Raw genomic sequence first — 19,723 nt, 5'->3', positions numbered from 1 at the left:
TTACAGGGTGTGCTGAACTTAAATTGTTCGTGTTCACTGGTGTACTTGTGGGAGGTGGTTTTTATTTTATTTTAATGGCTGAATTCAATCAGGAATGTGCCAAGATAGCACGGAATCAACTGAATGTAATTAAGCAAAAACTATTAGCTTGATTGCTAAACTAGTCTTCCTCTCGTGAATATGCATGAGAATAATTGATATTAATTCTTTTCAGATCTCTGACACATACCAGAGTGTGGAGTTTTTTTGGAAGACTAAACCTGTTCCACTGCCACTTCCTCACTGAAAGGTATAATTAGTTGTGCTGCAGGGCGATACACCTCGTCACTGATACCACACTGGGTTATCACCTAGCGAGGAAATTGGAGCAGTGCTCAAGTGCTGTTTTGTCTGCAAAAATGGCGACCTGTTTAACAATTTTTCCAGAAATGCATTAGGAGAAGCAGCAAATCTGTTTTCCAGCATCAGCCATGCTAATAACATGAATAAACAGAGTACCCTTCAATGAACAGCAAATCCCTGTGCATAGAAAGCCAGTGGAAATATCCTCTGCATTGGTCAGCAGGTGGTGAGCAGCTGTAATCTGCATCACTTGCTTTGTTTATTCTTTCTATTTATTTTTTACTCATTTTCTTTCCATTTTCTTTCCTCCCCTTTGTTATTAAACTGCCCTTATCTCAACCCATGAGCTCTTGTACTTTTCAATTTTCTCCCCTATCCCACTTTGGGGAGGGGACAAAGTGAGCAAATGGCTGTGCAGTGTTTCGCCTTCTGCTAGATTAAACCACAGCACTGGGCTCCTCCTGCAGCACATGGGAGACTTCTCCATCAGGTATCAGCCTTTTCCCATTCAGACTTGGAACAAGGACACGACATTCAGGCTGAGGCACTTCTGCTGCCTTACAAGCTGGGGAAGATAGACTTCTTCAGCGAGACAAAGCCTCCTGTACGAGGGCTGCAGCCCCTGCCCAGGCTGCCCAGAGCTGCCCACACGCTTACAGCCTGATGTAAGAGGAGCTTTAGTTGCATCTCCTGCCTCCATGAGTAAGCTTTGTGCTCACACAAGGGATTACAGATGATAAGCGTCTATTCCCTGCAAGTAGCCTGCAAATAAGTTGAATATTAGTGCCGTTATTTTTGCAAGAGGGGCATATGAAGGCCCCAGGTGATGGGAAATATCACTGCAGGGGTTCCTCCAAGCTCGCAGCACCTTCCCCGTTCTCAGTCCTTTATTCTCTTGTTTTCCTGATCAGCTTCTCCGCTCTGCCTCACGCCCACCCCCACTTTGTGTTTGCAGAGAGCAGGGCTTTGCTGCGGACACATCCGCATGTGGGTTCATCCCTCCCAAGCCAGGGCTCCCGAGGCTTCCCTCGGGCTGCAGCAGAGCACACAGCCCTTTCAAACACTTCATTCACGTTGTGTTTGCAGCCTCCAGCACAGATGGTTCTTCCCTTTGTAAGCGCTAAACACTGGATTAGATATCACATATTTAATAAATAGCAACAACTGTATACAAATCAAAGCAGCTAAAAACTAATCCTTGGCAATTATTCATTCACATCAATCTAAGATTAAGTAGTAAATAGAGAGAGTAGATACAGAATCTGTTTGAATGCAAGAGAAAAGACAAGGCAGCTGCACATCAGCATTTCAACAAGAGAGTTTGATCTCAGCTCAGTGAGACAGTTTTCATGCATTCAAGTTACAAATATAGGAAATGGAACCGAGGTGCGGAGATGTATATATATATTTAAAATTCTCTTTTGAGCTCAAGAAAAAGCTCGAGCTCTTTGAAGTGTCAGCTGGCAATCTGGAGGCTCTCATTACTTCTATGCTCACTGACTTCTGGGAGCACCGGACACGACACTTACACAACAGTAAGCCTTTCCGAACCAGACGAAATAAACATCTTCCAGTTTGGATAGCCCTAGGCTTTCTGATAGTTTCAAAATCTCTATTCATAGCCTTTCCTGTGCTGCTGCATCACGACGTACCCCCAGCAGAGGCAGTCCAGCAGCACAGAGCACTGTATCCTTTTTGGATAAGGAGCACAGCTGTTTTTCATACTGTTCTTTAGGGATTTTTTTTAATGTCTGTTTTATTGATATTTTGCCCTTCACACTAATAAAAGTCACCTGAAACTGTTTGACAAATGCAAGTGTGCTGCCTCTTCGTGAGCGTTTATTGGAGAGGGGTGGGTGGGAGGAAGAGGCAAGGTTTGCTGTAAATGGCAGCTGAACGGTGCCAGGTGGTCCATCCTATTTTAATCCACTTGCAGAATAGCAAAGCCCAGCACTGAAGATTAAGGGGAATGATGCACTTCACTGGTTTTTAGCACGTTTTCAGTTGCCTGTTTCTGTTCAGGGTTTCTATGTTAATATAGGATGATACCACACTACATACTGGCTGGCAGGAATTAATCTTGTCATGAGTGTACTTCTTTGAAAGGCTGAGCCTTCCTGAGCTCTTAATTAGAGCTGATTTGACTGTCTCATTATCATAGCAGCAGATTTTGGAATAGCAAAGTTGAACCTTACTTGAACTTGTTGGCTACATGAGCACTGTTTTCCCTTCTCCTCCCCACCTCCAGCCTTGAATAATAATACCAGTATCACTTTTTTTTTTTTTTCAATGCTACTGAGGCCTCCTAGTAACTGTTTGCTAAACAAACGCAAGCTAACATGGTGCGCTGGGGGAGCGGCGTACGAAGGAGCCTGATTTCTGTTCGCCAAAGATAGAACTTGGCATTCCAGGGAAACGCTCGCTTTCGATGTCCTGGGAAACTTGGGCTTTTCTGTCAGGGACGCGGTGCCTTTATCTCACACTTCGACCGGACTGTGAGCGTGACAGCTCTGGGGTTTGCAAAACACATACCACGTGTGGACGAGGGCCAGGTCACTTTGTGTTTTTTTTTGCCCTGTTCTGAAGTTTGGTTGCAGTTGAGCTGAGCCGTCCCCGCCTCAGCCCGCTGTTTTCATCTCTCCGCTCGCCTCAGCTGCGCCAGCTCCCTGCTCGCTGCCGGGCTGCAGCCCTGGCATTGTTTGGATGTTTCCATTAGGACTGCACTTGGCCAGCTGAAAACAAGCTGTCCGTGTGCACACACGGCCTGTGACTTGTCTAACCGTGCTGGTTCCTGCAGCAGGGACATCTGTCCTGCCTCTCCCCGATAACGCTCCTCGGCAAGAGAGCGCGAGCGGCTGAGAGCTGCTGTGCGGAGCCGTGCCTCCGAGGGAGACCCTGCGATCCAGTGCAAGGTCAGATGAAAGCCACCCCGTGGGCTCATTTAGCCACTGGATAAAGCTCTGTTTCCGATCAGGTTGCATTATCCCTAACGAGCTCTGGCAGACACTTCAGCACTCTGCTCTTGCAGGGAGACAGAGCGGTAAGACCTACCTTCCCCAGGGCAGCGCTTAACTCTTTCCACGTACGCTTGCTGGTCCGTGGGGAAGCCCAGATGTTAGGTGGGTCCTGAACAAAGCACCCAGGTGGCTTATGCCAAAATGCCAGAGCAACAAAGCTGACTGCTGAGCTGGGGGATTTACCCCATGGACAAATGTGAGCCACGGTCTGGTTGCTGCAGGAAGCGTTCCTGGGGTCAGCCAGAGCTCAGCACATCTGCAGAAATGGGCACCTCCTACTCTTCTGTTTGGCCTCTTGATGGCTGCAGCACAAAATGCCAAGAATCCCCTACGGGGCAAGGTTTGACAGACATCCCAGCTTGCTCCTAAGAGAATTCAGCGTGTTTGGAAATGATACGTGGAAGAAACCCAGCCCAGGGAGACACACAGTGCAGAGTGGGAAAAACAAACCCAACCTACACTGAGAAACATTTACAGAGGACAAAATACCGAGGAAAAAAACCTCCTCAGTATGCCAGGTACATATGTTTACAAGAACAACCAAGGGGATCTAGGAATAACCTTTAAACGGTTGAAATCAGGCACAGAACAGCTGTGAATGAAAGTCCCCAGCAGCTGAGGCTCTCCGTGGAGTGAGCTGGCAATTCCCAAGGCAGTCCCGGCCAGCCTGCCTCATCAGGGAAGCTAACGTTGCCTTATTGTTTTCCTTTACTTCTTAGAGAGGAAAAACCATCCCAACAGTAGCTGTACTGGAGCCGTGTGTCCCAATTAACCTGCTGCAGGTAGGGTCAATCTGCTCTCTCTCCTGCATCCCCTTCAGAGGGCACGAAGCGTGTCTGTTCCCATGGCCACTGTCCCCTGGGAAGGAGAGGAAGGAAGGAAGGTGCTGCTCTATTTACGAGATAGTTCTGCTTTATGGCGCTGCCCTTCCTGCCGCCTGGCTGAACGGCCTTTCTTTTCTTTTTTTTTTTTTTTTTTACCCTTCTCTCTCATTTCTCTGTCAGTTGATTGCTCGCTGCCAGAGGGTATTATTGGCTTCAAAAGGTTCATTTTCTGTTTCCTGAACTGCTCATCTTCTCCTGGCTCATTGCTGCTGTTGGAGGTGAGATCCGAGTCCCGGAGTCATTAGGCTGTTTGGGTTTTACCTTGAGAGCTTCCTAAGTTCACCCCATCACATGAAGAAAACCTTTGAAAAGCCACTTTGATCACTTCAAACACACACCTTAAAGCAAAAAAATAATCCAATGACCAGAGATTATTTGATTATTTCAGTGGTAGGTAGAAATAAGCTGGAAGCACACCCCTGCAAGGCAGGTTTCAGAAATGCCAATGTCTGGGGAGCACTTGTGCACAGCACGCAGCTCAGCTTGCTGCAGAGTTGGGAGGCTCTGAGAGCACCCCGATGTCCCAGCACATGTGGAAAATGTGATTCAATTCTGTAAATCAGCAGCAGTTATGATCTGGTCCCAACTTTTGCTGTGGGTTAATTCACTGGTTGCAAGATGCAGCTCGGCAGTTTGCATGGAAACCACAGCCTGTCCTGATACAGGCCTCTGGGGAAGGATTTCCACCTGGGTTGGAAATTCCCAAATTCCCAAACTGTAGCTTTCAGTGAGCTTCTATTGAAAGCACAGGGGAAAAAATTCCTCCGTTTCTCCATTGGTTAGCAGCCTTGCTGGCTACGCAGAGCTACATCAGAATGAGGGAGATGACAAGCAGGTACGAAACATTGACAGCGCCTCAAAGAAAAGTAAGAGAAAAGAGAAGGGAATCGCCACGGGATGACAGGTTACCTCGGCAAGGACAGGTCCATCGCAAGGCGGATGGGGAGGAGGAGGGCCCTGCCCCTCACTTCAGGGGGAATAAAATGCCTGCAGAATTGCTACCACTGCAGCTATGCTTGGCCAAGGATGCGTGGTTTGGGTTTGTCACTGTTAGCTCATTTCCTCTAATGCTGTGTGCCTTTGTAGAAAGAATAAATAATGCTCTGCTCTGGATGGTCTCATCCTGTGCCACCGCAGATGTGCCAGGCAGGATCCCAGCTGGAGGCTGTTAAAAGGAGACCCAGACGGGTCGGGCGTGTGCTCCCATGGAAGATGGAGGTGTGATATGCGCTCTGTGAACAGTGGGACTTCAACATCCCCCTCCCCACAGACTGCAGATGTCAGCTCAAGAACAAGACTGAAGAACTAAAGTCATGAGAGAGACTGTTCACCTGGGAAGCCTTTTATTTTTTACCAAAAAAGATTTAAACACTGGGTTCTGCGTTTGCCACTGCCCTGCCCCACCACCCTGCCCCACAAGACCAGGGGAAACTTTCTGTTTAAATTCTGCCTTTGGGCATGTTGGATGCCAAACCAGACAGAATTAGGGCATTCTGGCTGAAAACCTGCTCCTGAAAACATGAAGAGCAGCTCAGGCTGTGTTAAACCTGCATGTAAGATACGATGCTATTGAAAACCAAATAAAAAATCACAAGTACTTGGTAAGCAGCAGCTGCTTGCTTTTACCCCGGGCAGTTTGGGAAGGGAAGGAATGGCTTCTATTTAAAGATGCCTTAATCAAATCCCATCCTGTCTACACCTCTAGATTTTGCTTCAAAACCCACTTAAACCACTCGGCTAACAAAGACCCCAGTTAGCAAAGAGAGAAGAAAATGAGCCAGCAAACCCATGCCTCTGGATTATTTCACTGCTCTGCGGAGGAGCACTGAAAGGCTGACAGTTTACCTTTCAAATCCCTCGAATAAAACAACTCTTGAAAATTCCTAAAATACTATCAACAGCACCAGCAGCATGCCAGCAGGGTCGCTTTGTCAAAGTGACGGCAGGGGCCGTGTCCCTGCTCGCTGCCAGCAGCGGTGTCTGACGGCCGCGCCAGGAGGGTTTTGCTGGGGGCAGAGGGCAGAGCCCCCCCCGTGCCACTGCACCCCTGTGGGTGGGAGATGGTCAGCCTGGCTCCCACACTGAGCATGCCACAGCCTGAGCAAAACCGGGTTAAACACAGGATTTTTCAAAGATTGTCGTATGTGGTGCACCAGACCTCCACCTCTCAGTTCGGTCTTTTGCAAAACCTCCTCTCTTGGCACCAAAAAATAACTCTGAAAGCTTAACGAGCTTAAAACTGGTGTGGGAGCATGCCCCCAGTGAAAGGCAGCCTGCAAAAAGGGCTCTGGAGGGCCTGTTGTAGGGTTCACCCATCTCTTCCAGCAGTTCTCCCTGCAGGTTTGGATGCCCAGAGGAAGCCAGGTCGGACCCTGTATCCTTCCAAAATTGCTGTTCACAGAAAGCCAATTTGGCAGCCAATTTACTTTCATGTGAAGATGGTGCAAAAATGTAGAAGAAATGGGGAATTCAGAAGGAACTATACTCAAAGAGAAATGACAAGTATGATTGCTAAAAACGAATCTTTTGAAGAAAAAAATAATCCCCAGCTCCCTGTGTTTGCAGCACATTATCTGCTGGTTCAAAATCAGGCTCTAGCTGATGTTATTTTTGGGGATTTAAGCCAGACTCTTGCTGTCACCATCTCAACGTTCTTGGCTTTGTTGCTGTTTCTCTGTTTTATTATTCTGAAGAAAATAAGTCTATTAGGGCGTTCTTTTTTTGGCAGACGAACGGCTGTGTGAGCACCGAGTGGACAGACTCCAGGTGGCACAGTGGCTCAACGCATCAGTTGCTTCCCGCTGCTCCAGTCAGGTGCAATGTCACGGGGATTTCCCTCCCGCAGCACAGGGCTTTATGGGCTCTCCGGGTATATCCCCGCGTTAAGCACCTGCGCTGAGCTCCAGTCCTGTGGCCAAATCCTGCCGGCAGGTTGTGCAGCCTGGATGTGGCCCCAGGGAGAGGGAAGGTGCACAGGAGCAGGTGCCTGGGTGCACGTCCCAGCCATCCCCCCACCCCTCATGGCTGGCCATCCTTCACGAGACCTAGATTTCCCCCCAGAACAGACCCTGTGTCACATCTCAGGGTCCCTCCGTGTACGTGCACAGTGCTGCTGAGCCTCTCCCTTGCCTCCCACCTGCACAGGGCACTGCAGCTGCTCGCAGGAGCAGAAACCGCGCGGCTCTGCACAGTGCGAGCACGTCCCCGCAGCAGATGGGACTATCCAGAGAACAGGCTCCGAGCCGACCTGGCTCCAGCAAGCTGCTCGTGGCATCACCTGTAAGAGCCTGATGGGGAGCCACGCACATCTCCTCCCTTGCAGTTTCTCTCCTTTAAGCCCTCGTTAGCTGCCCGCTGTTGCAGCACAGACCGGCGGTGTTCCAGGCGCCTGCCTCCGAGCGCGCCTTAATTGCCCCCTGAAAGCCCCACGCCCCACAGGTACCCGGATAATTTACAAGCCAGGTTTCCATGCCTATATTTAAAAAGGTGACCCTAGTTTGAGAAAGCATTTTTGGGGGCCAATCTGTAATTTGGAAAGGTTTAAACATGTTTTTAAGCAACCCTGCGAAATAATGTGCTGCCAGGCAAGAGCTTTGGGTTAAATTATACCCCCACGAAAATCCCAGCGTGTAAAGGCGGCTGCTGGAAGTTGACAGGGCCTTAATTATGGCAGCCCCGGTGGGCGATCCAGCAGCAGAACAATCAAGTGGAAAACCTCTGCTGGGAGGCCACCGGTTAACCCTGCGTGCCTCGCACAGCTCTGCCTCGCAGCCGTGCTGCTGGGGCTGGTCGCTGGGCTCCAACCTCATTTTCGAGAGAAACGGCTTCAGAGGAACCTAAGGTGTCCGTCTGCTCACTTGGGTAGGCTACTGTGTGTTTTTTCTCCTTCTCCTAGTTCAGGCTGCTCCAAAAAATAAACACAGAAACTGCTCTGCTCAATGTTTCTTGACACAGAGCCACCTCTCTGCTGTGTTGCTTTGCGACAGCAGCACTGCAAAATGTGCGCTCCGTGCGCTGCTCTGTGCTGACATCCCCAGCTTGTGACTTAAAAGTCGACGTATTCCCCCTCCCCGGCCCTCTCCCACACCATCTCCTACAGAGCCAGGAGTGTAAAAACACCAAGGCTCGTTGCTAATGGCCCGGGCAAACGATTTAATCACAGTGATGTAAAAGGAGTGAGGAACATGTAGGACGGAAAAAATGCTGGGTAGACAGTAAGACTAATGAGGTAATGTGTAAACCCTAGCGCTTTCTAACAGACAGAACGTGGTAGAGCTGACAAGTATATTGAAAGGGACATAAAAACGTAGACAAAACAATAGCCGTGGTTGGCCACAGCCTGGTTTACGCAGTGGAAATATTTTTTCCTCTGAAGGCAAAAGGGAGAAGCACCGAAGGCTCCTCGAAAGCTCCATTCTTGGTAGTACAGCCACGGCATCGCCATGGGAGATGCAAAACGCCGGGGCACAAGCAGAGCAGCTCCAGAGGCTGTGCTGTGTGCCTGCCACACAACCCCCGGTGTAACAAGTGTGCCAGGGCTCGGCAGGTAGGTCAGCATCTGTGCCCGCCGGGCAAGGGGACCACGTGTTTCCCCTTTCACTGTGAGCTGGGTGAAGAGAAAGCCAGGAGTTTTGCCTGCTTGCTTTTACTGGAGAAACCCCTTGGAAATTCCTGGGGGTGTCTGCAAAAAAACCCACCAAGCAAAAGCTGGAGTCACCTGGTTCAAACTGCCGTAGCAACTCGCCCTGCCAGCCTGCACGAGCCACTCGGTTCTCAGGCCTTTTCTCCATTTTGGAGTAGCCACAGAAAACAAAAACAATAATTTCAGATGATAGTTTACGGCATATACTCAAACTGCAATTATTTGGTCAAATTCTCCGATGGCTGCAGCGCAACTTGGGCTTTGTATCATCCAGGCAGTAACACCAGCTACAAGCAGGCAGCGTGGTCTGCCTGCACTGCCGCTGCACCCTGGGCACGTTTACACAGCTCAGTGCTCTGCAGTAGCTTAGCCAGGGCTAAAAACATAAGAATTTAGTTATTAATGTCATTTCACATCGAGATAGCGTGTGAAATCAATCTATCATGCTGAATCTACAAACTCCAAACTGTATACATAAGGTATATTAAGGGATTTGGAAAGCTTAGGAATAGCTCCTAAGTGTCTGCATGTGTGTATAAGCACTGATTGTTTTATCTGTGAATTACCTGCCGCTCTGCAGAAACGGCACAGATAAGGAAACCGCCCCGCATCGGCCCGGCTGGGAGCAGCATTAGCGGGATGATTTGCCCGTTGCTGAGCTCTGTCCCTGTGCTTCGGGGCGATGTGAATGCCTTGCAGCATGGCGCTGCTCCCCAGAAGCCCCCCCTGCCCCTCCACCTGCTGGCATCTCTCCGTGCCCCTGCCCCAAGGCACTGCGTTGAGCCCAGCTGATGCCCCAGGGGATCAAGGCACCCCCACATTTCTGCCATCTGCTTTCAGCCTCCTCCTCTAAGAGCTCACTGAAGCGCCAATCAACCCAACAGTAAAAAAGGATGCTAAGGAGCGGGCTGAATGTTGAGGTGACCAGAGCCAGTGGGAAGAGGTCTCCTGCTTTCCGTGGGCGCTACGGATGCCTTCTGGCACCTCCTCATCAGTTCGGTGCTGCATCCTGATCTGCCAGGGTGTTTTGGTGCAGGCTTTTCTGAGCTGGCAGCTCTTTTAAGAACCATAGGGACAGCCCAAGTGAGAGGTCAGCACCGGGTGCTTTTAAAAACATGCCTTGTTTTAAGTGCAGCGTGCTCCTTCGTGCCCCGGGGACAACTCCCAGGTTTGTGCTGCTCTCAAAGAGCACAGCCAGCAGGGCTCCGTGCCTGAGGGCCCAGCAGGGCTCTGGCTCTTGCAGGCAGTAGCCCAGAAGCCGTCTCTGCTCCTAGTGGGATGTGCTGATGCGTTAGCCATTCCCAAATGAATGCAGCCCTGCTCCTGCCTTGTGACATGGTGAATCCTGCAACTCCCCGCAGGAATGCAGCCATCGCCTCCCCCATCGACGTTCACTGGAGCTCCAGCCCCAGGATCAGCAGCAGGGGAGGTGACTAAAAGGAAAGCCCACACCACAGGGCAGCAAACACGACTAGCACCCTTAGTGGGCTTTGTGAGGCCCGTGTTACTGCAGACCGTTCACCTGGGCTGGTACTGGCAGACGTGCGTACGGAAGGATGCCTTTCCCCCAAACACTCATAGCGTGCGTAACTGCACAGTTTATAAAAAGCATCCTCTGAAAAGATTTTCCTACAGGGTAAAGGCCCATTATGAGGACTTCCTGGCTTATGTGGCTGTATATAGCAGCGGCAATCCTATTATGCTTATCCTAAACTGTCCTCCACCGAACAGTGAAATGAACTTTACAGAACACTAGAAGCTTAATTAAGCCTCCAAGCCTGCTGTGAGAAGCACAATGCTAGTAAAAACTAGCTGGGTTGCAGCAGCCCCGGTGCTCCCGTGGACCGCTTGTGCTGAACATCAGCGCGAGGCTTGTGAGCGCCCACGCACGCCGGAGAGCTGAGCAGCCGTGTCCGGCTGTACGAGGGACGTCAGGGCGGATTTGAATGTCCCAGCCACTTCTTTTCAGCTGCGTACAGCTAGGTGACAAAATCCATGTTTCTCACCTCTCCCTTTCTGCACACAGAAGCCTTGACAGCCTTTGAATTGCTCTCCCAAAAGCCAAGCGCCAGCGGAGCTCCTGGGCAGGAGCCAAGGGATGTGCAGGAGCGCACAGGCTGCGGGGCTGATCGTCCTGCAGTCACAGAAGAGTCTCGCTGTTGCTAACTAACAGCATAAATACCACTGTAACAAACCACAACACAGCTCACAGGGCTCGGTCCTGCAAGCAGCTCACCTCTGAGTGCCACAGCAGTCCGTGCAATGCACGCCCAGCCCCGGACAGGATAAGCCCCGACCCGTTACGCTGCAGCGCGTTCAGAGCACACCAAGGGTGCTGTACCAGCCGGTGTGCGGCCAGCAGGGCTTAGCTACTGACCCTCACCGAGTGTGGGTGCCTGTGACCTTCTCAGGCCTTTCCCCTGCCTTTTCCTAATGGAGGGTGCCTCTGAGGTTTAGCTGTAGAAATGAATATCTTCAGACGCTTGCTTTTTGGTGTAACAGACAGAGACAGGCTAAATATTTTGTGTTCATGCCTCGCCTGCCTGGTAACCCAGATACTATTAGTGAAGCGCAACTGGGTCATGCGAATTAATATTAGCATCTGCGTTAGCTGCTTTATTTACATCACTATAGCTGTCAAAAGTTGTAGGTAGCTTAAAGGGGATATGGTTTATTCATGTTGACACGAGTAGGAAAATAGCTAGATCAACGAGGCTGGCTCCTCAGGACCACGAGGCCAGGCAGAGCCCGCAGGAGCACAAGGCCAAGGGGGACAAAAGCCCAGGGAATGGTCTGGGAAGTGCAGGGTGAGGGCAGCAGCTCATCCCAGCTCACATGGGCCAGTAGCACGGCCTAATGACGTCTGCTGGTATTCTGTATTGTCCTAACCCAAAGTGTTTTAGAAATAACAGGATGGAAGGAGCCTGATGTTCCAGAGACCCGAGCTCCAGGTGAGCCCCGTGAGCACCATCCCGGGTGCTGCTGTGTGCAAGACATGAACTGCCTGTGTCCTTCGGGCTGAGCAGGGAGGACAGAGGTGGATACTGATTTCTAAAAGGGAACTCTCATGTTTCCTAAGCTACCTTCATGTGTTCTGGGTGGAGATTTGTGCTTCTCCAAGATGTGGACCTGGCAGGTCTGCCTCAAGGTTCAAGCTGAAACTGTTCTTGATGGCTGCTCCGTGGCTCTGGGTGCTGCTGTCACACCAGGGCTAAGGCTGCCCTGTAGCCCCCAGGGCACCTGCCAGCACTGGTGCCCTGCCCTTGGAGCTCAGATCCTCCCCCCAGCACCTCCCTGCACTTCACCAGAGCTGTACCAGGGCAGGGGCTGCACTGGAGGCATCAGGTAGAAGAGGTTAGTTTTTAAACCTCTGATCACTGTTTCAATATAATTAAGGAATTAATTAACATTCCAGCTCAGTAATTACGGAAGCTTCAGCCATGTGAAGCCGTGCCTCTTTCCACAGGTCCCTGTGGCTCTCACAGAGGTCAGTGTCTGGGAATACCCTGCAGGTCCCGTTATATCAGACAGCGACGGGCTGCGGTGTCAGTGCTCACAGGGATCGGTGTGAGCGCAGCCAGACGGGCATGAGCCTGGGCACACAGCATTTGGGAAGAATAACATCTTTGCATCCAAGAGGAGTGCTGAAGGAACTGGCTGGGAAGCGTCCTGGTGTCCATCTAGCTGAGCGATCACTGCCAGGGCTCATGCAGCAGCACGTAAGCAGCGTACAGTGGGGCAGTCCTGGTAAAGGGGCCGGGGCAGGCGCAAGCAGAGCTTCCTACATGTCTGTAGGAGCTGCAGCCTCACCCTCTGGGTCTCCTCCTGCAGATGTGCCAGGCCCCTGCCTCCACCTTGGAGCCTGCTGCTGTAAGGAGCTGGGGCTGTCAGCTGCTGCATCTCCTGGTGGCTTTGTGCCTGAGGCCACTAACAGCATGAGCAGGTGCCACATCCCTGCCGCGTTCTGCCCCTTTTCCAAAAGCCCCTGTGGTCAGGAGCCAACCGTCCTGGAAAAAAAGCCAGCCCTGGGTTTTCATTTTATAGGAACTGAGGCAATACAAATTTCGGAGTAACAGAAATCTCAGCGAGGTGTTATTTAAGTAACTTCTGGCAGGATGCTTTTTATCAACAGAATTCTTAGAAATGCTGTTTCTTATCCGTAGAAATTGTATGATTTTATTTTTTTCCAGTCTGCTCAAAAAACTACAAGTTTTTCACAGACTGACTTTACTGGGCAACAACCCTGTTAATGCCCAGGGTGCTGAAACTCATTTTAGAACAGCATAAACAGCAGAGTGAACTTTGAGGGCACCGCAAAAGCTTCTCCAGACAGGCAAGGAAGTCAGGTCAGATTCTGGTGTTGCCAAATGGAGCTGCCTTTGCGGGAAAGGGTCTGTAGGGTGGTAGGAGCCCAAGAGTTCCCACTGCAGTGCCACCCTGCAGTGAACATCGCCTGGACCCCCTCAGTCATCAGAACCAGACAGTTTATCCTTCCACTGTCTCGATCAGCGAGATCACCCCCCGTTCCAAAGACCTGCACCAGAGAGATGCAGTTGCTTGCTGGCTGCAGAGCCCAATTATCAGTGAACTGACCAAAGCAGAAATGACATCCTCCCACACGGGCCAGAGAAAACATTATTATAATCCTCTTACATTCCTGTCTCGGTTGTTGCATGGATAAATTCTTAAGCAACTCTATCACAACAAAGGCAACAGCTATTTTTTAAAGCGACCTAACAAAAGCAGATCTCCAGGAATCAGGCTGTCCTGGAGCCAGCGGTACAGTTCTCTGCTGGATTTGGATACCAACTGCTGCTGGGTTTCCCTCTGCCTTCAGGAAGCACAAGTAGCCGTCTGCAAGCTTCAGCAACACACAAAAACTGCAGCTATAGTTGTGCTCGTTCAACAAAAGTCAAAATCCGTCTCAGAAAACGGAAAGCTCTCCCTAGGACTGAGTATGTGGATGCTCCCTGGACCTGCCAGCAGCCCACGATACTGGCAGGAAGAGGAATGGTGGCTGCAAAACCTTTAGAAGCAGAGGGGAAAGCCCCGCTCTACTCAGTGTTGCTGCGTGCTGTCTGGCCTGTGTACTGACCTTATTCCTCAGGCAGCCTGGGCTGGTTTCTGTATAAAGATTCCCCAGCTACAAAATCACACAGCGAGAGGCCGTGGCTGTCTCTGAGGGCATTTGTTGGTGGTGAGGTGCTGCCAGGCCTTGGCCCACCTGGGGCCGTGCAGAGAAGAGGCAGAATCAGGCAGCGCTCCCCTGCTGCCCCACCGCGTGCCTCTGTGCTCCAGGAGCAGCGCGGGGATGGTGCCACAGCCTGCTAAGGGCCCTCGGGAGCACACCATGCCCCCTTAGCCTGTGGGATATTTCACACAGTTATAAAAAAGCACGTGCTCAGTTCAGCCTTTAGCTCTAGGCTGACTTTTAAAGACTCCAGTTCTTGCTGTGCCTCCCCACCTCACCAAACTCATCTCTTTCTCCCTGACCCATCAGTGGGATTGCTCTGAACGTGACCAGGCCGGAAATATTACAGCAATGTCTGTCACAATGCGCTCATTTATCAAAGCAGGAACATTCTGGGAACAAGAGCTGGCTTCTCAAGGTCTGGTTAAAACATACATGCATATTTTTGAATGTCCAGAATTCTCCTGTTCAACAATGTTTAATGAAAAGTTCCCCTTTGAGCTCAAAATACCTTCTTTTCCTAGTTTTATTTATTAATTTTAAATAAATCAGGATTTTTTTGAGATATAATGGTCTGAAAATACTGAAATAAAATGTCTTGAGTACTCAGACTCAAAACATAGGGTCTGTGGGAAAAAATCATTGCCCAATTTGGGAAAGGAAAATTTTCAAATCCTTCTATAAATTATTTCAGACTAGAAAAGGATTTCCTGCACCTCCCCACTCTTAACACCCGTGCCGTAAGGATATTGCTCCATTCCTCGCATGGACTGCTCTGCCTTTGGGTGGCTTGGTGCCCTTCCCAACAGGACAAGACCCAGTCACGCACGTACCTAGAAATGTAGCTCCTGGGTGACACACGGTGTGTATTGGCTTTTCTTACTGTGTTTGAAAAGCTACATTTTAAATGATGAAAATTTTAATGTAATGTGAAATTACATTTTACATTTTGGGGAACTTAAATTTCTACGGGCAGCTTTCAAGAAGATGCAGAATTTTCACAGAAATTTGCAGGTTTCACCCCAATTAGCATCTCTCCCAGCAGCCTCTTCAGCCAACGTGTGATGTCGCGCTGGGGCAGACCTGCTGGGACCACGCTGGAGCACTGCACTGCTCCCTGCTGCAGCATTCCCATGAAAGCCTGCTGCCACAGCCAGACTGTGCCTCCTTTTTACTTCACTAATAGCAAAAGGCAAGGCTTTTTTATCCTTAATCAGCTCCTGGCTCCATAGGTGTTCCCCCATCAGTCATTTCCAGCAGTAATCGCAGCGTTAGCCTCTTCTTGCCTCGCACTAAATCTAGACAATTCCCTACCAGCCCCGTGTCAGCTTTGCTCTTTGATCTCCAAGGGAAGCCTGAAATAATTATGAAATTGTGCTTTCTTTGCTGGCAGGTTTAATAACCCTCCGACTGCCTCTTTGGATGCCGTCCTGCCAGCTGTCACTCATACTTGGTAGAGGCAAACCTGTGAATATTGCCTCACCTTGTCTAAAGACCCCACGGAGGATTTTTTAGCGGATAATTTGTTGATGCTGGTTGCACAGCCCTTTCCAGCAGAGCCCTTTAAGCTGACTCCTTAACAGAGGACTGTAAAGGCAGCTTCTGAGTTCCTGGCTTCATCTCTTCTGGTAGCACCTACCAGCCACTGCCCCGGGAAAGGAGAGGGCACTGGTTCTGGAGCTAGTCTGACTTGTCGTGTTTGTACACATACCCCGGTGTAAGACACCAGCTATACAGTTTGTTCCTCGTCGTCTTTCCAGAAACCCCACACCTAAGTCCCCCGATCGTCCTCGCAGGACGCTGAATGTACGTGAACAAGAAAGGCAGGTACCGAATTGCCGCACTGCATCACCTCCCAAAGGCACCTGCAAATCCCACCCAGCAATTACACAAACCTCTCTCCCAGCACTAACAACTCCCAGGAGTGCAAATAGATGAATTTGGAAGGCTTGGGACTACCAGCAAATGCTGCTCCTTATCCGGGGAAGGATTTGGAGCTGTTTTCTTGCTCTCTGCATTGCTGTTGGGGGGCCAGGCGGTTGGTTTGGGGGCTGCTCTCCTTGTCCTGAGATCCATGGGAAAGAAAACGTAGGGAGAACAGGAAATGTATGAAGAACTGGTGGAAAAAAGAGTCAGCTCTGGCTGGTTATTTTTGACCGAGAGCTCTGAGCATCTGCTGGCTTTAGTTTTGCTAACTGTACTTTTTAATTTTGGCAAGGACGCACGGAGCCCAGGAGAGGAATGCTCTGAGTATATAATTATAAATCAAAATATAATGCAATAAGTAAAATGAGCACTGAAAAACACCACTCGGTAACTGCATATGCCATCTACCTAATAGTTCCAGGCCGTGAGTCACCACTTGAATTAAAGAGGTGCAGCGAGGCCGAGGGCCAGCTCCACACAGGTAGTCAGGCTCTACGCCTGCCCTTGCTCCTACCTCTTGGTGAAGTCAACAGCTCCTAGATCCTAACCCCCTGGGACCCTGTGCTCATATCTGGGTGTCACACCTGGCTGCCCGGTCATGCCAGGCTGTGCCTTCCAATTTCCTGTGTTATACAGGCACAGGGTTAAACACGTAAGAAATGGGGTCACGGGTTTGACCAGGCATCAGCAAAATGAGCAAATGACCCTGGTCTGGGTCAGGGCTAAACGTCACTGTGAAAGGCAGCTGGAACTTTCATGAGATGGACACCTACACCAGGGCAGTCCTTTCCTACAGAAAAAAGAAGGGAGAAAGAGGAGGTGCTGCCTTGCCCTGAGGGCTGCAGCACATGTTTAGGACCAGAAGAGCCAGCCCAGGCTCTAATCCCTGCCCTGCCAGGCTGGAGCGAGCCTTGCAGCAAGAGAGGTGATGGCCACTGTCAGGCTGCAGTCCTGGGGTACAGGAGGCTGCGAGGAGCAGGGTGGCTCTTCAGAAAAGGCAGCTGCAGATGCAATTTGGAAATGTCCACTTGGTGCATTAGCAAACAGAAATGTGAGGATGAAAGGAGCAAGGACGCAGATGAGAGAGGTTTCTACTGCTAGCCGTAATGCCCTGAATGCAAGATTAAATTTCCATGAAGATAAAGAGCAGGAAAATGGTGTAAGGGTCTTTTACATTTACATAAGCACTGATTACCCCTGGTGTGACAAAGCACTCCCCTACCAAGCTGTAACGCCCAAGCAAAGCCACAAACCGGGGCTAGACCTTTTCTGTAACCTGCGCTTGTGCAACAGGAACTTGCAAATAAGAGCACTGCAAAATAATTCAGTGCTGCTTTGCTGTGAGGTGTTAGGGTCCTGTAGTAATAACTCATGGAGATTTCAGAGCAGCTCCAAGCCAGACAGCTTCCCCAGTGCTGGCAAGGCCATGTGTCCTTGCCTTTGGACTGCTCTCCTCCCCACTGGAATTCAGCCACCTCCGCACTGGGACACTCTGGGATTTTAATCCTGTAAATGAGGGCACCAACCCTGACCTCGAGGCTTCCCTGGGAGCGAGGGACTTGCTGCAACGTCCTTTGGTTTAGTTTCCAGATGCTCAAATATTCCCAGGAGTTGTTAATGTTTAAGAAATGAGCTGGGCTTCGGTCATTGTTACTTAAATGGAGTGGCTGGCAGAAGGTAGGTACCTGAAACCTTAAGCCAAAAGGTGTGAATATTTCATTCTTCTACCTGTGGTCTGTGGCAAATGCACCGATGGCACAGTCTCTTGCTGCTCTGACTGGCCAGAAAGGGAAAAGAAAGCCGTTTTGTGACCCATTTTCCTTTACAGGCTTCCAGAAAAGCTCTAGGTCTTTTTGAAACATTAGCAACAACTTGAGAAGTCTTCAAGTATTTTGGTCCCCGTGATATTTGTTCCTAAAGAACTTTACATTTCTTATGCTTGGTAAGGGCAATTATAACCATTAAACCCCATAAATCTGGGAGCGAGTCTCCTACCCACCTTGTGTGTCGCTTAAACGAAGCAGATTTGTTTACGGCATATTAAGGGCACTGGGAGGTTGGAACATTTTTTGCCAGCTGCTCCTTGTGATATTTTGGCAGCTCTCAGGACGTCATTGTCATTCCCAACATATCTCAAGATGGCTCTCAGAAGACCAAGGAAAGGCAGCCAAGCACGTCTGCACGCTCCTGTGAGGTTCAGAGGGTCTTGCACACCCCTTTGTGTCTGCTAAAGGGAAACCCTGCTTTGCTGTGTCTTGGGGCATGAAAGGTCTCCAGGTCACGAAGCTCCTCTCCCTGAATGCGAGCTGCAAAGCCAGGGAGAAATAGTACTTTCTTTTTTTCTTTTTTTTTTTTTCTTTTTTCTTTTTTTCTTTTTCTTCTTTAACATTTAATCATCCTAAAGTTTCTCATTGGAAGCTTTTGAATTTCTGGGAAATTGTGTTAACTGAGATGCTGGAAATACAGCTCTTTGCTTCCAGGTTGAACATGCACGTGGGCTCTGGAAGGTCTCACAGCACACCTGGTTCATGCCGATTGCCCTTTAGTAACTGCATCTGGCAAAATTATACCCTGTGCCTGTGATCTTTTTATGTACATTTATTTTCTTTTGCAGGAAGTTAACTTCTAACCCTGGTGATTGCTCCTTCATCTGACGGACCTTTCTGCTTTCCCTAAGACCTTCACGACATCCAGGATGTCATTTGGCTGCTCCCTGTCTTGCACATTAAATTCACTTCTGATTTGATTCTGCAAAAGTCATGCCAAAGTGTTTTTATGGTTTGATAATGTATTTTCCTTCCTGATGGACAGTGCCTCACAGGAATGTGGCACATTCACCTGCAGACTCTGGCAGTATACCGTGTGTCGGGTCCTGTGAAAAGCCTCACCCAGATAGAGCACCAAGGAGTTAAAATTGACTAACATACTGCTGATGATCATTTGGATGTATTATCTGCTCTTGACGCTTTCACACTTGATTACAGGCAAAAGGGCCCTTGGCAGGGCTGCCAGGACAACCTGAGTTATCTCCCACTTCGCCCAGGCGGCTGGAAGTGCACAGGATTGAAAGACCTGAGTGTGTCCGTAGACTGCGCTTATCTCTCTGGCAATTTAGGCTGATGAAACAATCAGTTCCACCACTTTACAGAACAAGCTTTTAAAGCCCTGTCGTTATTAAAGGTTAAAAAAAGCTGTAGTCTCTCAGGTAGCTCTTACCAAAGCCAAACAGAGCACAAATTAGTATAAATTGGCGCCTCAACACAACCGTGTAATTTGCATTTAGACTACTAAGAGTCAAATGCAAATCTTACTTTGCCAGACACAATGCTACATCGAGCTGACTGGTTTGGCGTGTACCGGAGCACTGCTGAGTCAGGAAGGCAGAAGTGGGATGGGTACGAAATGAGAAGGGGACCAGGGAGGGGCGCACGTGGATGACAGTGTGCCCGAGGGAGAGAAAGTCACAGCCAGGAGGAAAAATAGCACTTGCTGCTAAAGCACAGGAAGGAGAATTAGGCAATCTGGGTCCTTTTCCTAATTATGGCATTTTGGATTTGTTCTGTGACCTTGGGTAAATAATTTATTCTCTTTGTGCACAGTTTCCCCATCTGTAAAATAAGGTTAATAGCTGCTGCTCAAATAGGTTGGCTTTTCTTGGCTTGGGCTAAGGAATGAGTCAGGGCAGACTTTGGCACACAGCAAGCCTGTGACGTGCTAAGAG

At 49.7% G+C, this 19,723-nt stretch overlaps 2 protein-coding genes across 7 annotated transcripts in view; one reads left to right on the top strand and one right to left on the bottom strand.

Moving 5' to 3' along the window:
• LOC310882857 (somatomedin-B and thrombospondin type-1 domain-containing protein-like) overlaps positions 1 to 18,382 on the top strand; it is a 71,249-nt gene extending 52,867 nt beyond the window's left edge. For 5 of the 6 annotated variants that reach the window (XR_014573179.1, XR_014573180.1, XR_014573181.1 and 2 more), the window contains one exon: positions 215 to 18,382. The gene's annotated coding sequence lies outside the window, so the exon portion shown is untranslated. The remainder of the gene's footprint in view (positions 1 to 214) is intronic. The other variant, XR_014573183.1, reaches the window with a different exon arrangement.
• KCNB1 (potassium voltage-gated channel subfamily B member 1) overlaps positions 1 to 19,723 on the bottom strand; it is a 120,356-nt gene that overhangs the window by 17,489 nt on the left and 83,144 nt on the right. The gene's annotated exons all lie outside the window — the stretch shown is intronic.

Source organism: Anser anser, assembly GCF_964211835.1.
Source record: "Anser anser genome assembly, chromosome: 16".
In the NCBI taxonomy this organism is placed as follows: domain Eukaryota; kingdom Metazoa; phylum Chordata; class Aves; order Anseriformes; family Anatidae; genus Anser; species Anser anser.
This window is presented reverse-complemented; position numbering and strand designations above follow the sequence as displayed.